Source organism: Anas acuta, chromosome 16 (assembly GCF_963932015.1).
Source record: "Anas acuta chromosome 16, bAnaAcu1.1, whole genome shotgun sequence".
NCBI lineage: Eukaryota > Metazoa > Chordata > Aves > Anseriformes > Anatidae > Anas > Anas acuta.
The window spans coordinates 10,809,241-10,830,206 of NC_088994.1; the positions used below are offsets into that span (position 1 = coordinate 10,809,241).

Here is a 20,966-nt window from a genome sequence, read left to right on the forward strand (position 1 = left end):
CTGGTTTGTGTTTGGTCGGGAGGATCTCTGCCCCGTCACTGCTGGGGCTTTGCACGTCACGCTGGGGAGGTTTGCCGAGTGGGAAGACTTTCCCCTTTCCTAGAAGTGGTCGATAACTGGATTTGCCTGCCAAAGTCTAGGATTTTATTCAGAAGAAAGATCATCTTAAACGTAAAATTGATGTCCTCTGCCCTCTGATGGTTACTGATTTGAACATGTCTGGTTCGTGGCCTGGCTCACCCATGGAACTGAAGTTTTGTAGACCCCTGGCTCGTTCAGGGCTACCAGCCTTTATCAGATCTGGACTCAAACCCAGAGGCAGCTGGGTTGGAGAGCTACCCGCTCAGTCAGAAGACGTCGCTTTCCTTCCATGTCCTTTTAGCTTCATAAATGTGTAGCACAATTTTGCCTCCTTTTAGCTTGTCAGAATAATCTAATCCAGACATTTCTGATTTAAATTAGAGCCTTTTCCAACTAACAAACTTTCAGAACCGCCTCTCCTTCTAATCCCTTCTTATTTATTTATTTTTATATATCTTGTCTTGACAAATTATGTTGCTTCATGTCATCTCAAACGATGTGGTATAAAATTAAAAGAAAAGCCACTTTGTAATGTATCAAAATGTTATTAAAAAACCCCCCAAACGTTTCTCATTTTTGCTCACAACTAATCCCAAGTGGCAGCGGACTGTGAGGTTTTCTGTGAATGCATTTACAATAGGAGCCAACCACACATTTCACTGAATCAACAGGCTTGTCTTGAGATATTTATGACATGATTGTTGAAACTTCTGTTTAGTCAGCCATCCCCAGGAAAGACGGCATTTTTGATAGTGCCTGAAGGCATTAGGCACACGTTGTCGAAATGGTTTTCAAAACACCTGAAAGCCCACTGAAAACAGAGCTTGGGTAGCTCAGTTAGGGTCTTGCAAATACAGTGCCGGGTTCCCACTGTGAAGGGATGGAAATGGGATGTGTAACACCCCCACCAGCTGGAGCCAGCGGCAGCACAGCTCTCTTCGCCATCACCAGCAGCGACAGAGCAGCAACAATCCCATTTTGTCACGGGGACTGAGACACTGCCCTTAGCTCTGGATGTGTCACCTACAAAAACTAAACTAAACTACAATCATTGTCTGTCTGCATGGCTTAGGGGCTGACTTTCTGTCACTCCCAAGGCGGGTGCTGCCCTTTGGTTCCCCCAGGGAAGGCAGGTTGCCTCTGAGCTGTGACTCTGGCTCATTTCTGGTGGAGGACTACGTGCCAGTTAGCAAGCATCCCATTGCTCCGCATAATGTTTGTAGCCCAAGTTAACTCCAGGGCAAGCAGGAGCTCTTTCTATACGTGGGGCTCCATCTGTAAGACCCCTGAGGAGTGTTAGCAGCAGACCCTGTTCCCCGTGGATGGAGAGCAGAGGCTTCTTCTGCAGTGGCCGCGTTGGGGGACCATGCTGCCAGGCTGAAGCCGACCTTGGTCCCGGCTCCCCAGCCACCGCCTCTTACCACAACCCCTCCGAGTGTCATCTGAACTATTCTTCCAACTAGAGCCAGACTGCTTCATCATGTCCTCGGTATGAAAAAACTTGCGAAGGGGGCAACCTTTGATCCCTAAAAGCTTTCAGAAGTGTTAATTCCATGTCTGGAATATTGTCACGAAGCGGCCGAATTCCAGTGCGCAGAAGAGCACAGGCTGCACCCAGGGGGGTGAACGCAGCCTGCTCAAAGCTGTGCCATGTGGAGAAGGGCACTTCTCGCTAGGCTTTGTGTTTGGGCTTTTATGATGCTTTTAATATGAGAGACTCTTATCATGGTTCATTTGCTTCCATGCTTGTGGTTTTGCCACTGGGGAGCAATTATAGGATCCTGTGATTCATGCTCAGGGAAGAGCTGAAGTTTAGATGGTGAATTATGTGGCTATTTTTTGGTGGACTTTTGTTGGTATCGAGCTAGAAGATGTTAAAGCACTTTGGTCCAATTAAGCTGATGATTATCTTGTGCATGGCCACACGGCGTATTTTGTTAGCTACGCTCCTTGACTGTTTGGAAAGGAAATACCGATAGAAATTTAAACACAAGCTGTTAATGATTTGCCTTTGCTACAATAAAGGCAGGCTCTTAATTAAGATCTACTATGATTTTTTCCAGTGTTTTATTATTTGCTTTGAGTTTCCAGAATGTCTATGCTCTAACCGTTTCATTTTGTTTCCTTTTTTGTCCCACCAGTATTGATGTCACTTGGAGATTTGATTGTCAACATCATAAAAACAGCACCAGAAAAAGCCACAAGATATTGCATAAAGCCCAGAATGACTGAAAGTTGGTGGACTTTTTCAGGAGATACATTTTTTCACTGGTGAGTAGGTGGAGCCATTTTATTTTTCTCCATTGCAGTCTAGAACAATTCAAGCTTCTGAGACTCGTATTTTGATGTCATTGATCATCTTGCTGGAACAATGCAGCAGTTTCTCCCCAGTGTCAAAATTGTGAATTATATATGTTTCATATTCCATCATTAATTAGGAACAGTTTTCTTCCATTTAAATAATTTTATTTCTTGAGGTGGGAAGAGGATTTCTTTGACTGATCATCCTTCATTAAATTAGCCGTAGAAATGGTTTGCATCTTCTGAGGTTGAATGTAAATCTAAGCAAAACACTCATTCCAAAGTCTGAAACTGGGCAAAACTTTTTGCAGCCCTGAGGCTCAGATGAAGTCTGGAGTGATGGTCAGAAGAGTCCTCAAATGAAGGGAAGGAAGGAATTTTAAGGAAAAAAACAAAAACAAACACGTGTGAATGTTTGTTCTCTTCTCAAACATTTGAGGGGTTTGAAAATTGCACCCAAAGTGGAACGTTAAGTTCAACCTCAACTTTGGGCAAGAATTTGGAATCCCTTTGTAGTATTTTAGTGATGTAAAGTGTGCGGGGAAGTGCTGCAGCCAGCCCTTGTGGGAGCAGATCACCCTGTGGGGAGGTTTGTGCACAGCTCCTCTGCTGCAGGACAGCTGCAGAGCAACACCAGAGTGGGGCGTCTGAGCCATTGTCCTGGCTGGAACTGGCTCTGAAATTAGGGGGTGAGAATTACCTTCTCCGTGCTTCCTCCTCTTTCTCACCAATGTTTCTACAATAAGCACTGATCAGATGCAGAACAGCTTCAGAACGAGTTTTTTTTTTCCTCTGTCAATTGTCCTTCTGTGAAAAACAGCCCTCCTACAGACGGTCGTCTGCCTGATGCATTCACTGATAGCACACAAGTAGCACTTCTGGGATCATTAACTGAATTAAGCTGAATACCATATTTTCACCTGGTATGTTCAGATTTCTTAGTGGAGCTTTTTGGGTTGTTAGCCTTCTGCCACCTTAATCTCCTTAAGACATGAGAGAGCTGTACAGGGAGAAATACATGCTCCAAAAGGGGATCTCTGCCCTGCGGACATAGGTTCCCAAACCATTACACAATCAAAAGCATCTGACTCAGACAGTGATGGGTCTTGGACAGGAGCAATTAACCCAAAATAAATTATCCATTGTGAACAGTATACATAACACGACTTCACACAGTGTGTCTCACTTTGATAATATTCCTCCACAAATTTACATGACACAAGGAGAAAAGAAAAGGAGGGATGTTTCTGTTTTGGTTTGGGTTCTCTGCAGCTGAAAAGGAGTTTGTTTCTTTTCCAAGAAATTCAACCTTACTCTTACGCTTACTCTAACCAGATGGCACATCGTCATTGGTTTGAAATGCTGCTCCTTGAAATAATTCTGGAGTCTTAAAACTCACAGGAAAATCTCTCTCCCTTGGTTTTTTCTTTTTTTTTTTTTTTTCTTTCTTTTTTTTTTTCATAGCTAGAGGGAAAAACTGTTTCCAGAACAGCTCCAGGTTCGATGCAGACCGGGTCACTGCAGTTTGACCCAATCTGGGAAGCTGTGGACCGTGACTGTGATTGGCAACCCCATCTCCTGGAGGTGCGGGTTCCCCAGAGAGGCAGTGTGTGATGTTCTGGGGATGTGAAACGGGTACTACGTGTGATGCTCTCAAACACGTTCTGCTGTTGGACTCTTTCCTTCATGGGCTATGTAAACAAACAACAGATTAGGGGGCACTGGAGCCTGATCTGGCTGCAGTTTCTGTTATAAAAAAAAAAAATAAAAGGATAAACTGTCCACAGCAAAACATGTTATGGAAATCTAGTTTTTAGGCAACAAAAGGCATGGATAGCTGATCAAGACTGGGGATGAGAAAGAAGCAGAAAAGAAGCAGTTGTAGTGATATGCCTTGATTTTATATGCTTTCTAGGGGACAAAGCGTAGTCAGTCCCAGCCACCTGACATCCTACCACTAAGCAGGGATGTTTGATTTCCACCAAAGGAGCTTGGATTTAAGAGGATTTCTGTTACTGTTTAAAAGTGAGAAGCCAGACCTGTGGCCTGGCATTTGGTGGGCAGCAGCAGGGAGGCTGGGCTCCTGGAGAGGATGGTGAGAGGGGGACCTTCAGTTCCTCCAGGTTCTCCCCCTCTTCAGCAGTGCTGACTTGGTCTTTCCCTGACTTAGGTTCATCCAGATATCTGTCAGACAAGCTTCAAAAGAGCAAAGCAGAAAGGCTGTCGTTTCCATTTAACACAAAAGAGCTGTTTTCCCAGGTATCATCCTAGTGCCTATCCTAAAACTGTATAAAACATTCTGTCAGTTACAGAATATACACAAATAAAATATACACACGGGGTTTAGGAGGATGAAATCCAGATGGAAGGTTGTTTTCTCAACAGCAAACATGGGCCAAACCCTAATGTGCTGCAGACTGGCACGGCTGCCCGAGGACAATGCCAGTTTGCTGCAGGAGAGCCCAGGCACATTTTCCTCCACATTTTCCTCTACAGGCTGCACTCCTGCTGCCTGAGCTGCATCCCCGGTGTACACAGGCTTCAGCTCTCCTTTACAATTACCTCCGTGGCTGCAGCGAGCTCACAGCGGCTGCGATTTCATCCACCTGAATGTGATTCTGGGGACATGAGTTGGGGCAGCGGCGTGAACACAACTTGTGTTTATCCCCTGGGCTGTGAGTCCAGCAGCTGCTCCTATTAGGAAGATTTGCATATGGCCTTGGCACAGTTTTAAATGAATCAACTGTTCTTCATGGGTGGGGACAGAAAATCTGTCTCCTTTGGACTTGCAGTCATAGCTGTAACATTAAGCCTGCGTTTGGGGTGCAGGCAAAAATTTGATTAAAGAAATAATAATCTTTCAAAATTAGAGTTTTTAAAGTAATTAAAAACAGAAAATAAGCGGTGTGAGAAGATGAGGAAAGAGTACATGTATGTATTCATAGTCATCTAAATATAAAACTTAGTTTTGAATGCTAATCTCTGCCTCTCCCCGTCCTCTCACGTCCCCTGCCAACAGGGCAGCGTACGCCTAGAGAAGGAACACATCTGGCAGGTAGAGTCAGCCTCGGTAATTCCCATCACACAACGGGAAAGGCTTGTTGCTTACTGCATAACATCTCATTTCTGTGCAGGTCCTGTTGGTCAGGGCAGGAGAGAGGGAGCTGGGAGGAGAGCTTTCTGACATTGCACGTGCCGGATGGCAAGCCCTTTTGGGTCATTCCCCAAGGATTTTATGTTCCCTTAGTTTTGGTTTCAGTGGCAGTTTGGCACATATATTGCAATAGGATATTTAAATGCAACTGTGTCTGGCCTTTCTGTTTTGAAAAGGTAGGACTTAGAAGGGATAGATGTCTCCAAAGCTTGAGGAAGGTGAGCAGGGGATGCCTCTTCCAACAAAGCAGCAAACCAAAGGAAGTGAGGAGAAGGCAGAGTCAGAGGCAGGAAAAGCAGAATCTTTTTAACATGCTCTGTATTTGAACTCCCTGCTAGGAGACATGGAGAGGGCTAAGAGTTTAGGAGGGTTCTAAATTCTGGGAAGAATAATCCATCCAGCGGTGTTACAGACAGTAACAGTAAAGTGCCTGGGAGTGCCCTCACCCCATGGAGCTCGGGTGGCTGAGCACAGTGCAGGGAAGCGTTGTGCCACACCGGCTGCTGCTCGCTGGGCAGCCACTACCCCTCCACACCTTCATCCAGGGTGGCTGCAGCCAGCCCCAGTGCTCTTACGGAGCCCAAACAGATATTTCACAAGGCAGCTTTGAGATGTGATTAATGCGGACAAATCACTTTGAAATTTTGGGATGAAAGGGGCTGCAGAGCTGCTAAGTCTAGCCCCAAACTTGCTTCGTGCGATGCGAAAGCGATAACTGAGTTGACAAAACTCATTAAGCGCAGCACCTTTATCGTCTGCTGTAATCTGGAAAATGTTGCAACACAAAATGTTGGCCCGCTACCAGCACATCATCATCCCATTTCAGTTACAGAACAGCGACACGGTGATAAGCTCCTACTTGTTCGGCATCGAGGGCTCCTGGGATGATGTGTTGGGAAATTCCCCACCGGGTACCGAAGGTTTTACTTGACAGCCTCGTGCTGGACCGGGGAGGATTGGAGCTGCCCCCACCGGTGGCTGTGGTGCTGGCAGCTCAGGGGGCAAAGGCTCCGGCAGGGCTCCAACAAGCAGTGATAGACGTGGGCAGCAGTTGCAAAAAGCCGCTCTGAAAAATGCTGTACAGATTTCACAATTAGGACACGTGTCAGTCTTACCGGGATTAAGATGAGCCCGGTCCTTCTCATACAGCTGATCTCCACTGGAAGGACGTGAGAGCTGTTTTTCTGGTTTTGTTGTTACAAGCAGAGATAATTGAGGTTTGGAGCAGGAACGTTTTATTTTGGCGGACAAAGAGATGGAAGAAGCTTTTGGCATGGTGATAGCATTTCGGAAACACTTTGTGAGAGTCCAGAGTCTGGCTGCTGCCTGGAATAGAGAAAAACTAGTTAGGTTTTGGGGGGGGGGGGGGTTCCCCTATATTTTCTTATAGTAAAATAAATTCAGTGTCTGAGCAAAACAGTCCATGCAGTCTATTGTTGGGTTCATAGGGAAATGTAACAAACAGTATTTTCAAGTGGTTTTGTATTCCAGTGAGACTATTTCACAAGCTTGTTCTTAGCACTTATGGAACCCTTTATATTTTCAGAGCTCCTGAAAACAACAAGCTTGCTAAAAAAATACAAGCGCTATTTTTAGTGCTGTAATGTCTAAAATAATAGCACATTGACAGGAACTTCATCCATTTCAATAGGATGCCACAGTGCTGGGCGGTTTATGGTCCTGCTCCAGTTCCCAACCGGCTGGGCTCAGACAGCCGAGCTGGGCTCGCCGCGACCCAGCCTGGGTGGGCACATTGTTCGGGCTGGCCGGCCCCGCCGCCGAGCCGCCTGGGCTGTAGCAATCTCTTCACCCTCTGCTGAAACGCAGCCCCCTCTGCGATAAAACCTGGCCCATCTTCAACACCACCACAAGTCCACAGCTCCTGCTTTCTAGCGGGAAGCCTGAGCTTGGAAAAAACGCCTTTTCGGCTGGAGCACCCCTCCCTGCTTGCTGATTTTTGACCCTCTCCTTGATTACTCAGTGAAATCTCCCAGCTGTTATTCCTCCCATCCCTGCATTCCTTTCCCAGCATTTTATGACAGCTCAGGGGGCTCTCTGCGAGCACTGAGCACCTCCTTTGGCATAAAGGCGAGGAGCGGGGCAGAGGTGCCAGCCCCAGCCAGCAGCTCTCGGAGCCAGCCATCCGAGCTGCCCCCGAGCAGCCCATCCCTTCTCACTGTAACCCTGGTGTTTCTCCCAAAATGTAACATGAATCCGAGAGCAGCTTTGTTGAACTATAATCTGGGTCAACAGTGTTTGGTAGGTTGAAAGGTCACACTGAAACCCCATCTGTTTTAGCTCTCCATTGGAACCATGAAAGTACTTTAAACTTGAGATGTTCTGTAGCATTCCTAAATTATCAGTAATGTGTAGTGACACCAAGAACTGTGGTCTAGAAATGCCATGTCTCTGTCTCTCTCCTTTTTTTTTTTGATCTAACTGGGAGAAGCATCAGATTTAGGAAGTAAATTCAAATCAGCTGGACACAGGTCAGTGGCTGTGTGTGGAGAGGGACGGGACGGTAGGTGCCTCTGGCCCATAAAAAGCCTGTCCTACTGAGATCTGGCTCCAGGGCTTATTAAATACCAGCCATTTTTGACTAGTAAAAGACCAAACAAAATGTGCTTTTTCTCCTTTGATGATTAAATTCAGCCTGACGTGAGGGGTATCATTTATATAAACACTTGCTTTTATGCATGTGCTGTCCTAAGAGATTAGCACACTCGCACGCTCACTTTTAAGGCTGTTTTGCTTTCAGGTGGGAGCGAATGTAACCCCCAGACTGTGGGAAGACCCAGAGTGTCAGGGAGGCCAGGGCACATCTGCCTTTCTTCTCTTGCTTGGGCTCCAGCCAGCTCTTTTCAGAATCTGCCCTGGAAGAGGTCGGCACCGCTGGTTCTCACTGCTCCTCGGCCCAGGTCCAGAGCTCTCCTGAACCCCTTCCAACGCTGTCAATGTCTGCGTGCGCCAGGGACCCCTTGTTCAGCGGCTTAATTCTGGAGCGTAAAGAAACAAGCTCACGTGGGAGGAAGGTCAGAGCACTGATGCTTTTATTTTACTCCAGGGGCAAACGTAGATGAGGTCTCAGTATCTCCGAGCGGTTGGTTTGTTTTACCCATTTTACATCACGGTGTTAAGGCAATCAGGGCTGTGCTTGGTCTCTGCTGTAACAGGGGAGTGGCCAAGGCTGCAGCTGCAGGAGTTGCTTTTTCTGTTAACATGAGGGAATCAACCAGCTTTAACTTCAACAGCATTTCATAGTTTCCTCAATGCCTCTGCTGCACGGTGTAAGGCACAACTGAATTACAGGTGATTCACCCTATAAGAGTGACCCTGGCTGCGCTCAGGGGAGAAGAGTGTGCCCCAGCCTTCCTCCCTGCCAGAGAGCAGCGCATCCTTCTGAGGATCTGATGGCTGCCCCAAACATCCCATCCCAAATCAGCCGAGCTAGATTGGAAATAAGTCTTTGCAAATTCAGCTGGTAAGAGAGGTAGAGATGAGGGGCTGGCAGGGGCTGGGGTCGTTTCCCCCTGACATGGCAAAGGCCACCAGTAAATGGCTGTGACTTTTTCATATGGGGCTGTTGTCCATTGGAGACTGATAGGCACTGACTGGCACTAGGGCTGCAGAGGGAATGGAAAGCAGGGGCAGCATCTTCACCGTGCAGTGTCCTTGAGACATCTTTGCTTATCAACAGAGAGCTCCCTGCAGGCGTAGACCTCTCTCGGGTCAGGGCAGCTTTCTGTGCACGTATTCCCAGCACCTTGCTGACAGCCCCGATACAGCGTGGGTTTCAAGCTGGACTGTAAGCTGAAGACCACACTGGTTTCTATTATTTATGGCTAACACAGAGACAGCAACACCCCCAGCGCCCTCCCCCTGCCACCTTTAACCTTTCAGCTCTGCCCGCTGCCTCCCTGTCCCCATGGACTACAAAGCTGAGAACCCAGCTCCTCGCTCCGGACTGCAGCGTGATAATTGAGCAGAGTCACGCTAGCTACAGGGAGACAAATCTGCAACTGATTATGAGGTTTTCTTCTCAATTAATTGTCAGAAGCAAAGGGATGTTTGATGTTTAATGTCTTTTCCTTCTTGTTAAATGCATTCTCTTTGCCACCCATCCTCAGACACTGGGAATAGACGGAGTTGGACAATGCAGCGGCTGCGAACTTGTCGCTGTATTCATGCATAATCTGTCTCAGGCGTTTGTCTGCTGTTTTGATGTTACAGGTCTGCAGGGGACTTTGCTTTTAGATTTGTTGACAGAGTGACATTGACATCTTACTTAGAGGCACCGGATGAATCCTAAACCCGAGCTCAGGCTGTGAGGTTTAGATGCCGTGCAAGTTTTCTGGGGCAGGAGCAGGATGGCGCATCTCTTCTGCCCTCCATGGGCACGGTGTCTGGTTGCCAACACTACAGTATGCCTGGCCTGCCCTCACAGGCTTGTCCTTGGACTGGGGAAGACACTTCTATCTTCTAACACCTCCAGACTAGGTAAAATCCTAATCCCAGTCAGGGCAGTGGCAAAATCTGTCCTTGTTCATATGGGGCTCAGTTTCATCCTTAGGGTCTTCCATAAAGGCAGCTCAATGCTGTTGGGACTCTAAATTAAGCACAACTTGAAAGATTTGAACTAATTTTAATTCAGCAAATTACTGGCAGAGCTCTGATGTAGACTTTAAGAATTCCTGGCTCCCAGTCCTCTGCTCCGGCCACAGGCAGGATTGAACTGATTACAGAAAATCTTTGGGAGACTCATTATTTTAGATCTAATATTTTGAACTTTCAGGAAGATCTGATGTAGATTGGAATGTAATAAATAGATCTATAAAAAGGAAAAATAGAGACCGTGCTCTTGTGACTTGGAAATTGCCAGAGAAAGTAAATAAGTTACCAATTACACCAATTATTTGGGATAAATCTCTAATTTGTTTTGTTTTAGGAATAACCTGGATGCCATATTCGACTCAGTAGTAATGAAAACCACATTTGAGGTGCTATACATCCCATTTCAGATCTTCTAGGGAAACTGAAAAGTTACAGTAATGGCTTAAATTCTGCTTAACCGCTCGCTTTATTACAGCTAGAGAGGAGGTTTATATGCATATGTTTATACATACATATATATAAACTGAATAGCTGCAAAGTTTGGCAGTTTTTGCTGTGCTGAATGGGATGGGGGGCGGGACAGATTCCGAGAAAAACTCAGCCCTGCATATGAATCTGCCTGACTGATTTTTCTGGTGCAGTTAATAACGTCCCTTGAATGCGCTGCACAAGCCGAGTCAATAATTGTTTATTCAGCCTCGATGCACAAGCCAGTTGTGCACCACGTACCGTCCAGCTGGCATTTCTCCCGACCAGTCTGTGCTTTTTAGGCATAGAAGTGCAGGCATCTCTGGCTATTGGAGATGAAGGTTTAAGTATCATGTAGCTAAACTTCAGCACTGCTTGCTTTGGTTGGAAGTTTTGATTCTCCTTCCTGCCTAAGGAAAAAAATACAATGATGTGGACTTTTGCTTTGCTTATTTTTTTTTTTCATGTAAATTAACTAAATGTTTAAATGTGTTGTCAGATTTTATTCTAGCTGCAGCAGAAGTTCAAGCAATCCTTATCTTATCAAAACCAGTGTAACCTCTCTTTACCTTCCACACACAGCCTCTTTAAGGTGTGTCAAACTGAGCCCCCAAACTCATGAGTGACTTTAAAGAAAACTGGGCAACATGAAAACCTCGTGCCTTATTCATGTTATCTCCCTCTGCTTTGCTGAAATCCGTCCTTAGTTTTCAAGCAGGGAAAGTTTTCAAGCAGGTGCCAGGCAGCAGTGGCAAAAGCAAAGAAATTCTCATAAAAAAAAAAAAAAAAAAAAAAAAAAAAAAAAAAAAAACTACTTCAGGAAGGATGCAGACTGAGTCCCAAAAACTGTTTGCTGAAATTCTGTGTTCTTCTTTCAGGTTTCTCAAACAGACCCTGCTTTTCTGAAAAAGGGATATGAGGACAAATTCAGCTCGCATCATCCTCGGTTCCTTTGGCTGACATGTAGCTTACTGTTGGATGCATGTAAGTAGATGTGATACTTTTATACTTCACAAAAGTCTTCATACAAGGTCGTTCCTGCAGGCATTATGATATGTGGCGATACTGCCTTCTGTTTGCATGATGGCACAAATATTCTGACATGCACCTTGGTAAGTGCAATACAAATTAGAGGCAGTCCCCTGGCTAACAGCAGTGTGTCAGAGAGGAAGGATACAAAGCCAAAATGGAAATTAGGACAACAGCTAGCCAAGAAAGAAGTGCTCTCTGTGACAAGGAAGAGGAGAGCATGGCAGAAAAAAAGAGCTCCTTGGGAAGTGGGTGAGGTCCTTGCTGGGATGCTGCAGCGTGAACTTGGGCTATGGCCACCAGCAGCACCTCGTCCCCGCCCTCCTACAGCATGGGTCTCACTCCTGAATGTGTCACCAAAATTGGTGCCTCTGAGGCAAAGGCCACTTCAAATAAGAACAGAGGCAGCGTTGTTCTTGCATGAAGCATAACCAGAAAGGTTGCTTCTGTGATACGTCAGCTAGGTGTTATAACTTGTTTTATTCAGGTTAGGGGTGGCAGGAAAAAAACTGTGGGGAAAGGAGGGAGGAAGGAGAGCCTTTCAGATAAAACCGGAGTGAACGTGTTTGACTTTCTCACTAGAACCAGAGAACTAGTATTTCTGTTGCTGCTGAAATTTTTAGGTGTTTGAAGGATGATTTTTCATGCAGAATCTTCTACAAAGAAAGATGTAACAGAAATACAGGGCCAGCATTGGGATCTACTGCCCCACAAGTAGAGGTGCACTGTGTCCTGTCTGATCGATCCTGCGTTCCAGCTAAGAGATCCAAGCAGTACCTCAAATCAGCTGCCAGGTTGACAGGGTGGAGGTGAGGGCCTGGCTGTGCATCCTGCACTGCAGGCTGACCGGGAGGCATGCTGTGAAGTCTCTGGCCACCACCAGTAACAGGCAGTGAGGGTGGGACCTGTTTTGCACAGCCTCCCTGCTCAGGTGGCTTGGATGAATGGCCTGGAGGTGGCTCTGGGTTGGGTTTTTGGTCTTTACCCCTGGTGCTGGTTCAGCTCTGCCTGGGGAGGTGCCTGCCCTGTCTGTGCTCACACACACACCCCGTCATTTCGGCTCACACGAGTGCAAGGGAGGCTGGCTGTGGTTTGTGGGGTCATTGTGTTATCTCTTGGGCTGTGCAGGGGGCCTGGAGGCGAGATGCTGAGGGTCTTCTGATACGAAGCCTCAAATCCAACCTAGTAAATTAAGCTGCGGCATATGCAACACATCATTACAGTATTTATGTTTGCAGCCTCCAGCCCCAGTATCAAAAAGCCTTGGAGATGGATGCAATAAATAGCCAGTTCACAGAGGAGCTGGCAGGATTTATTATGTTTATGATTCCGCACAAATAGTGTTGACAGATTTCTTTTGATAATGAGATAGCTTCTGCACTCAGATCACCAAAGAGAGCTAGACTTGGGAGACTCGTCCCCAGCTGGAGTCTCTGTCATTAGGTGCCTGTAATTCCTTGCATGCTGGATTTTACACGCTGCCATATAAAGGGGCTTTTTTATACACAATTTGGTGCTGCCCTTCGGAGATGGTAACAGCAGTGTTATCTCTTCAGCTGGTGTTGTATCATCGTAATTAAGCGATAATCGTTACTGGCTAATTGAATAGAATCCTAAATGTGTGTGATGCACTGCAGGAATGAAATGTGTGGAAAGCGTCCCATTAAATTTACAGGCTGAGGCTTTGGTACAAGTGCCATGGAATCAATGGGAAGTTTTTTCCTTGATTTCAGTAGGAGCTGGATCTTGCCCAAATCGCGCAAAGCAGCCTCCCACGCTCCAGAACAAATACAGAGAGGCATATGGTTACTGTCAAGGGAACAGGTGGATACTCATATGGTTTGTAAAGGAGCTGGAGACAGCTTGTTGCGTTTTGATAAGAAGGTTATCCCAGGCAATGGGAATAGTGTGAAAACAGGGAGAAGTACAGCACGGGTGGCGGAGGCAGCAGAAGCAGGCGGGGGTGAACCCGGGATAGGAGGGAGAGGGAAAGGCTCACCAAGGTAGGCAGAGGTTTGGAAATGAGGAGGGAAAGCTCACCTTGGTATGTGAAAGAGGTGGAGGAGAAGCGCAGCATGACTGGGAGGAAAGGGCTTCGTGGTGGTTTTTGCTGGGGCTGGGGGCATTTGTGGAGGATGGAGGGAATGGGACAGTCCACAGCCTTGGTGCAGATGGTCGTACCATGGCTGCTGCCAAGATTTGGCCCCTTTCTCTCCCCTGCCAGGCATGTGGTTACACAGAAACGCAGCCAGGATGCCCCCCTCATGCAGGGCATGGTGCTGAGCGGTGGCAGGAGTAGCTGGGCTGCCATACCCAGCGGTGGCAGCCTGAAGCTGCTCGGGCGTCACACCACCACACCTCTGGGGAGCACTGAATCACTGGGCCAAGGGAACTGCCTTGTTCACACTGGGATGGGAAACAAAATCCCCTTTCAGCTCCTGCCATTCAGCACAGTGGGAAACCAAAAACTCCTGATAGCAGAGCTGAGATACAGCTGCCACCGAGCAGAGGCGGGTGCAGGGACTCGTTCCTGCACACGTGGCCCCACCATGGTGCTGGTGTTGCAGTCCTGTGGGCACAGAGCACGGCTAGCACGGCTCGCACTTGTGCCTGGGACTCCGAGCACATTCAGCTCTTTCCTCTGCCCCAGGCTCGGAATAATCCTTGTGTGTTCTGGGACTGGGTGGGGTGGGCTTGCATTGGCTCAGGGTGGAAAACTGAGATAGACTTGAGAAATAAGCAAATGAAGACATTTTTTGTGCCGAAAATCTGAGTACAGGTTAGGCCGTTGTGTTGTGGTGAGATACTGCAAATGTGCGAAACAGCAAAGATTTATCCCGGGCTGTCATGCAGCAGATCAGAGATCTGCTCGAGATCTCATCTCATCGAGACCATCGCCCAACGCTCCTCGTAGTGCTCTGCAATGCGGAGCTTCATGGTGGGAGCCGCTGTCTTTGGGCATTTTCAAAATGAGGGCAATAAAATGTAATTAAAAAAAATGAAGATGGTTCCTATGCGTTTGAGAGAATTTTGTAACTGGAACTCCTTGTTTATACTTGCTCAGCAATTAAGCTTCTGTGATGCTAAAATAGGAATGTTAATATTTTGGAAATGCTGGATCAGCACCGCAGCAGTTATTCTTCTGAAGGATGTGTTTGGAAAGGCACCGAGCGAGATAACCGATCCTCATGCTATTATTTCATTAACTCAGGAGTAGCTTGTATGAATCTTCTCAAGTACTTGCCTGACATACCTGCCAACCCCACGGAGCTACTGCTGAGTGAACAAGACCATGTTTGTCTCAAAGCGCTAACCAGACACCCTCGGTAAAGTAGGTGAAGAGAAAAACCAGCAGAGAATCCTTCTGTAACCCCACAGATGTCACAGAGGCAGTGTCAGAGTGCAGGTACTCCTCTGTGCCAAGGAATGGTTCACACTGCTCATCTCTGAAATCAAATTTTCACTTTATTCTGACACACGAAGCAAACCACAGATGCCCGTGGTCCCGTGGCCGTGCAGCTCATAGCCAGCTCGTGCCCATTTCACTGGGAAAGATGGAGCAAAGCGAGCTGGCCAGCCGTGCTGCTGTGAGCCCACCAGGGCACTGCTCATCACCACCTTGCCCAGGACACACCACGAGGAGCCCCCGGTGGGCAGGGGCCGGGCTCTGTCCCCAGACCCCGGCACTCAGCACGCACGGGGCATGCGAGGGCTCGGCGCGTACCTGCACAGGGCTAAGCCGCCTTTGCTTGGATTTACTCCGGCTTTTGCAGCTCCTGAGGGTGCCGGGCACTGTCCGTGCTGCAGCAGGGCTGCGTTATTTCATCGCAAACCCCGCGCGGTGCCGAGCACGGAGGAGCTGCGCTCGGAGCCAAGCGGCCGCCACCAGCGCACCGTGAGCTCCCCCTGCCCGCAGCCCGGGGACCTGCGGCCCCTTCCCCGCTTCTATCGCAGCCTGCGGAAAAACCGCACGGCGCTTATTTAAGGCTTCAACCTATTTGGGAAGGCCTTGCCCCCCCTCTAGGGTCGTCCCAGCCACAGGTCGCACAGCCCTGGGGTACGGGGTGAGGTCCCAAAGCGAGCCCTGCTTGCTCCCCCCCAGCCTCCCTACCAGCATCAGCGCTCACAGCAGGTAAAGCTGGCATCCAGGTATGGTCTGTAGATGCAGGTGAAAACATAAGGGAGTTGGAGAGACAAGCAGCCTAAAAGAGAGGGCCCGTGGGCCAGTTTTGTACCCTAAATGAGCTCAGAAATTGTGTGAGCACGATGGCAAAAGTTAGGCAGGCTACAGGCACACATTTAAATGTACGCATATAAAATGTAATTATATTTAATTAAAGCAGGACCACTAATAGAGGGGCTAGCTAAGTTGCTGGTTCCATAATTGTTCCTGGCTACCCTCTGTTATTGCAGGGGACACGCTGTATGCCAAATTAATTAAGCATTTCTGTGTGATCTAACCGGCACACGCAGCTCCCCTCCAGGACGCACAGGTACAGTCTCCACCCCGGCGGTGTGCACAGCACAGAAATATTGCTGAAGGTGACTTGGGCTGCCAATGTGGAGTAGCTGGAAAGTGTTCTTAGAAGGCAATAACAAACACTTGGCTAAAGTCTGGCAGCCTGGCACTGCTTCTGCAGGTTCTCCCCTGGCCAAGAGGTGGTTGTCTGGGCCTTGTGCCCCAGGCAGGGTTCGGGGCAGGCAGGTGCTCCCACCACCGTTTGCAACTCTGCCCAGAGCTCCGTACCTGTGGGCTCTTGCAGGAGCGAGAGGATATCAGAGATATCAGAGGATAACAGAGCTGCTGTTATGCCTTCATGAGGTTTTGCTTCCCAAGAGCAGGGCTGATCCTGGGCAGCCAGTTTGCTCTCAGCCACGTGGCACTGGCATCGTCAGCCTCCTGTCCCTCGTCTGCACCACACAAGACTACAAATGGTTGGGGTGGCTTTGTTCTTATAATTTACAGAAACCTGCTGGTGCAAACAGACCTGGCTCACCGAGGAGCTTAGTGAGCACTTTTAAAGACAATCCTGACCGTGTTTCTTTTTTTTTTTAATTTGCTGAGTGAAGCATGTGGAAGCTGGGGGGAAGAGGGAGCAGGAGGGATTGGTACAACAGGGGCAACAGAGAGCTGTTTTGGCCTTGATTTGTCCCTGATTCTAAGCTCTGACACTCTCCTTTTCTCATCCCTCTCTTGAAATATCAAGACCTTTTCTTGATATTTCCGTTTTCCTTTCCTTTCCTTTCCTTTCCTTTCCTTTCCTTTCCTTTCCTTTCCTTTCCTTTCCTTTCCTTTCCTTTCCTTTCCTTTCCTTTCCTTCCACCGGCAGGGGTCAGCAGCCCCATCCCCACGCAGCCCAAGGCGAGAACGGGGCTGCCTTCCCGACACGGCGCCGCGCTGGGAGCAGGAGGTGGGCAAATACAGGCGGTGTCTGGGCGCTGCTGAGGGTGGGGGCTTGAGGGCAAGGCTCCCCGGCTCTTCTGCTCTGCTCCAGGCTTTCGCAGGGTGCTGGGTTCTCCCTGCAGGCTCCTTGCTCCAGCAGAGGCACTAATTCCCTGCTGCCCTCCCGCAGGTGCCTGGAGATCTCAAGACAAGTGACAAGGGCTGGCCAGAGGGACCTGTGTGGGGTGGCACAGGGAGAGGCAGGGAGCAGCGGGACTGCCACCCGCACACAACAAGTGTCACTGAATTCGGGGTGCCCTCAGGGAGTGTGTCTGTGGCAGCCACGCTTCTGATGGCAGCAAGTACAGGCAGCCCTAACTTTGTGAGCAGGGTGAAATTATTCCACTTCACGATGTCTCCATGAGGTAAGAACTGTTGGACCCAATTCAGTTTGTTAAGGCGTTTGGTAAAGGATTTCTCATCCCCAAGTAGGGAAACGTTCATCCTGATGACCCAGGAACGCTGCCTCCAATGCTAGGTCTGGCTCTGGCAACCAGAAAAAGCAAGTGTAGCTTTGAAAAGTTCAAAGGAGCTAAAGATTTGCACCATGGGGGAGATCTCACAACAACAGGAGATCAAAATACTTATTCCTATAAGTGTTTTGATCTCTTGCCTTTCCGACACAAAAGGTGACGTAAGGAGGAACCAGTGGGAGCTGTGTGAGGGGGTTTGATCCTTCCCTTCTTATTTGGCCCCTTGGGACGCTGCTCACCAGTTATTCTGCTGGTGACAACAATAACAGCATCTCTTGGTGCTCCTCCAAGAGTTCTGAAGTGATTGCAGTGGGATTACACATTGTCCCTGGGTTACGAACATACAGAAAAACAGGATTATGTGGTCCTCTCGGTTTAAACTGTTGGGAAGGCCCAGCCTTTGAGACAAAAGAGGGCCTTATTCCTGGAAATCTGGATTTCCTGAGGCCAGGGCTTAGCAGCTCTGTTCCAGTGGTGCTGGGGTAAGCTGTCCCCACATGTACAGGGCTGTGCCAGGCTGCCACTGCATGCATGGGGACACGAGGACACCCTGCAGCTGGGGCTCCGTGCTCCCAGCCACAGCAGGGTCCTATGTGAGCTGTTCCCTGATGTGCAGCACCAGGCTTTGCGCCATCCTGCTCAGGTGAATAAAACTGCAGAAAAATATACCAGGGCTGGGCAATGTTTCCCCAGCCACCCCCAGCACCTCCGTGCCCCAGCAGGAGCGTTTGACAGCCTCCTTCCCTGCTCCCGCATTAACCCACAGCAGCTGCAGTCTCTACAGCTGAGGGCAGAGCTTCATTAAGGTTTAATTAGCTGTTATCTGGTCTCCATCAGAGATAGTCTGTGCTCTGAGCTGCTCGCAGTCCTGAAAAGCTGTGCAGTGGTGCTAGAGATCATCTCTGGTCCTTGCAGCCCTGCCTGGACAGGGATGGGTATGAGGTGCCTAAACCTCTGCATGTTGGTTCTTGTATGGAGGTAAGGGTGATCCCTTCAGAGAGGCTAAAGCCGCCCTCAAAGAGCAGTGATATTTCTCTGCTCAAGCCACACGTGCTGCTGCTGTGCCTCTCGCAGCCACAGGGCAGCAGGCAGCGCTTCCCATCCCCAGGAAAAGCTGCTGAGGAAAGGCAGGGTGATGGACAAATCACAAAAGCAATGCTTAGCATCTTTTCCTGTTTCCTCTACCACCTAACGATGCCAAAGTGTTTTGATTGCTGTTCATTCTCAGGGGCTATAAAGGAGCACAGCTCAGCTGCCTGCTGGGTAAGGTGGTGGTTTTCAAGGTCCTGCCACTGCATCTTAACTCCTTGTCTTCAGCACAGGGCTGCCAATCTTTATCCTTTGAAGGCTGTTGAGATGTTCTGCTGTGATTATGAATGTTCATTTCATGTTATTGACTTAATGCAATACAACTTGCAGATTCTGCCTCAGTTTTTAATCTCGGGTTTGCTTATTGCTTTGATATTTTCAGATAGATGTCGTAATAGCCCGCTCATTATTTACTCTCTCATCACTAGGACAATTGGAAGTGCTTTGTTCAAGTATAGCATCTGCAGAGTATGTTGTGTATTAATATTTTTAGTTCTAAAAGAGTCAATTCTACCTATAAGGCAGGGAATATATTTTTTCAGATATAATTTGGATTCTTTTCACTGCGAGGTACCTATAAGGAACAGTATACCAAAAACAGCATGGTCCAAAACAATTTGTCTACTTCAAGTCTGCCACAAGAGATTAGCAAAGTATACACAGACACAAACCATATGCAGACAAGAAAGAAAAGGGACAAATCAAAAGAGTTTTAGCAGGTAAGCACCCACACAGCAGCATGTGTCATATATCAAAGCAGCACGGACTGTAAAACAACGTCCTGCAGTTTGCAGTGGGCAGAAAGGCTCCCAATAAAGCCTTGGTCGTCTCTTCTTTGGTTTCACAAGCTGTCCTGGACAGTGATCTGAAAATTGAGCTTTAAGCATCAAAAGGGGACTGGAGTAATCCCAGACCAGGTCTATAAGTTTCTCTGGGGTCCAGGAGGCTGCGACTTGTGCTTGGCAAATGGGGGATTCCTGCTTTGGAAAGTGTCTCTCTGCAGCATGTGCATGCATAGAGCTCGTATATATCTTGTGAGGTAAGATGGGTTGCCTGAGGGCAACTCTGCTTTCCACTCAGCATCCACAATGCTGATTAAAACGTGAACAAAAAATAAAACCATTTTTGTGTATGTATGCACGCTGTAATAATATAACAGGAGATACAAGTGTTGTTTATGTATTTATCTAACTTCCATCTGTTTTGACTTGTTTTCTGGGTCTTTCTCATTTTAATTTCCTGGAGTAGGTGGGCAGCAGTGCTGGAAGGCAGTGCTGTACAGCCAGGAGGAATACACTGTGTGCTCTTCTGTGGAGAAATTCCTCGTTTGATGTGGTTCCCAAGCTGAAATGAAGGTCTCTGATTTCACGTGCGCAGCGTGGTCTCTGTTCAGGGATAATCTCAGTATCTCCAGTGCTTTGCTTTTGCTACTATGTGAAATGCAGAAATGGTTCAGGAGTTAATTTCAACCTTAAAAAGCATCACCCTTTCTCCCTGTACCTGTGGGAAGGAGGCACAGCCAGAAAGCAGCAAGTGCTTTTCAGGATGCTCCAATAATCAGAGCCGTAAAACTGCCCCTAGTGGAAAGTCCCCTACTTAGGGTGCATCAGTCTGAGAAGGACTTGGGTCAGAGCCTGTGGAAATCAACCCAGCTGGTAATTCTGCAAACTGCCGAGCAGCTGGGACTTAAATCACCCCGGCTCCAAGACATGGCCCTGCAGGAGCAGGTTCCCAGTGGGCAGGGGACACCTGGGGCAGTGGGGACTGCTCAGCGTACCCGGGCAGGTCCAAACCCAGCACCTTGGCACAAGAAGCACTCTCTGAGTGCAGGTAGGATTTGGGTTATAGGCTGGCTTTGCCGCGTAATTGTTAGCATTACTCCAGCATTATCAGACCTGGATTTCAGCGCCGAGCTGGTGGATAATCCTTGCGTGCGCAGAGTGAAAGCCGCCCGCCCAGCCCTGACTGCCGCCTCCTGCACCTGCAGTGGGTAAAGCACAGGACTTTCCACCGCGGCTTGTGTTTTCAATTTCTTTTGTTTGCTGAATTATCTGCTTTGATGAATATGTGGTGTGGGAGTGGGCCAGGGCAAAGGAGGAGCTGTTTAATTCAGCCCTTAGCCAGGGCTGAAGAATACTAGGAAAAATTAGCCAAAAATATTTGTGTTTCCTGCCAATCCTTCTCAGTGATTTCTTTTTTTTTTTTTCTTTTCTTCCCTCCAAGTTTCACACAAAGCTCTGTCTTTGGGATTAGCTGTCTACAGGCAGCTCTTTGTTTTCAGCTGAATTTAAGATTATGGCTGAGCAATAAAAGGGGA

At 48.1% G+C, this 20,966-nt stretch overlaps 1 protein-coding gene across 3 annotated transcripts in view; it reads left to right on the forward strand.

Annotated features, from left to right (window-relative positions):
• The window catches only part of SPO11 (SPO11 initiator of meiotic double strand breaks), a 326,125-nt gene that overhangs the window by 196,703 nt on the left and 108,456 nt on the right, over positions 1 to 20,966 (forward strand). The window contains exons 4-6 of one of the 3 annotated variants that reach the window (XR_011101799.1): positions 2,223 to 2,352; positions 8,295 to 8,568; positions 11,494 to 11,599. The gene's annotated coding sequence lies outside the window, so the exon portion shown is untranslated. Of the gene's footprint in view, positions 1 to 2,222; positions 2,353 to 8,294; positions 8,569 to 11,493; positions 11,600 to 18,404; positions 18,539 to 20,966 lie in introns of those variants that run through there. The other 2 variants (XR_011101798.1, XR_011101814.1) reach the window with 2 other exon arrangements.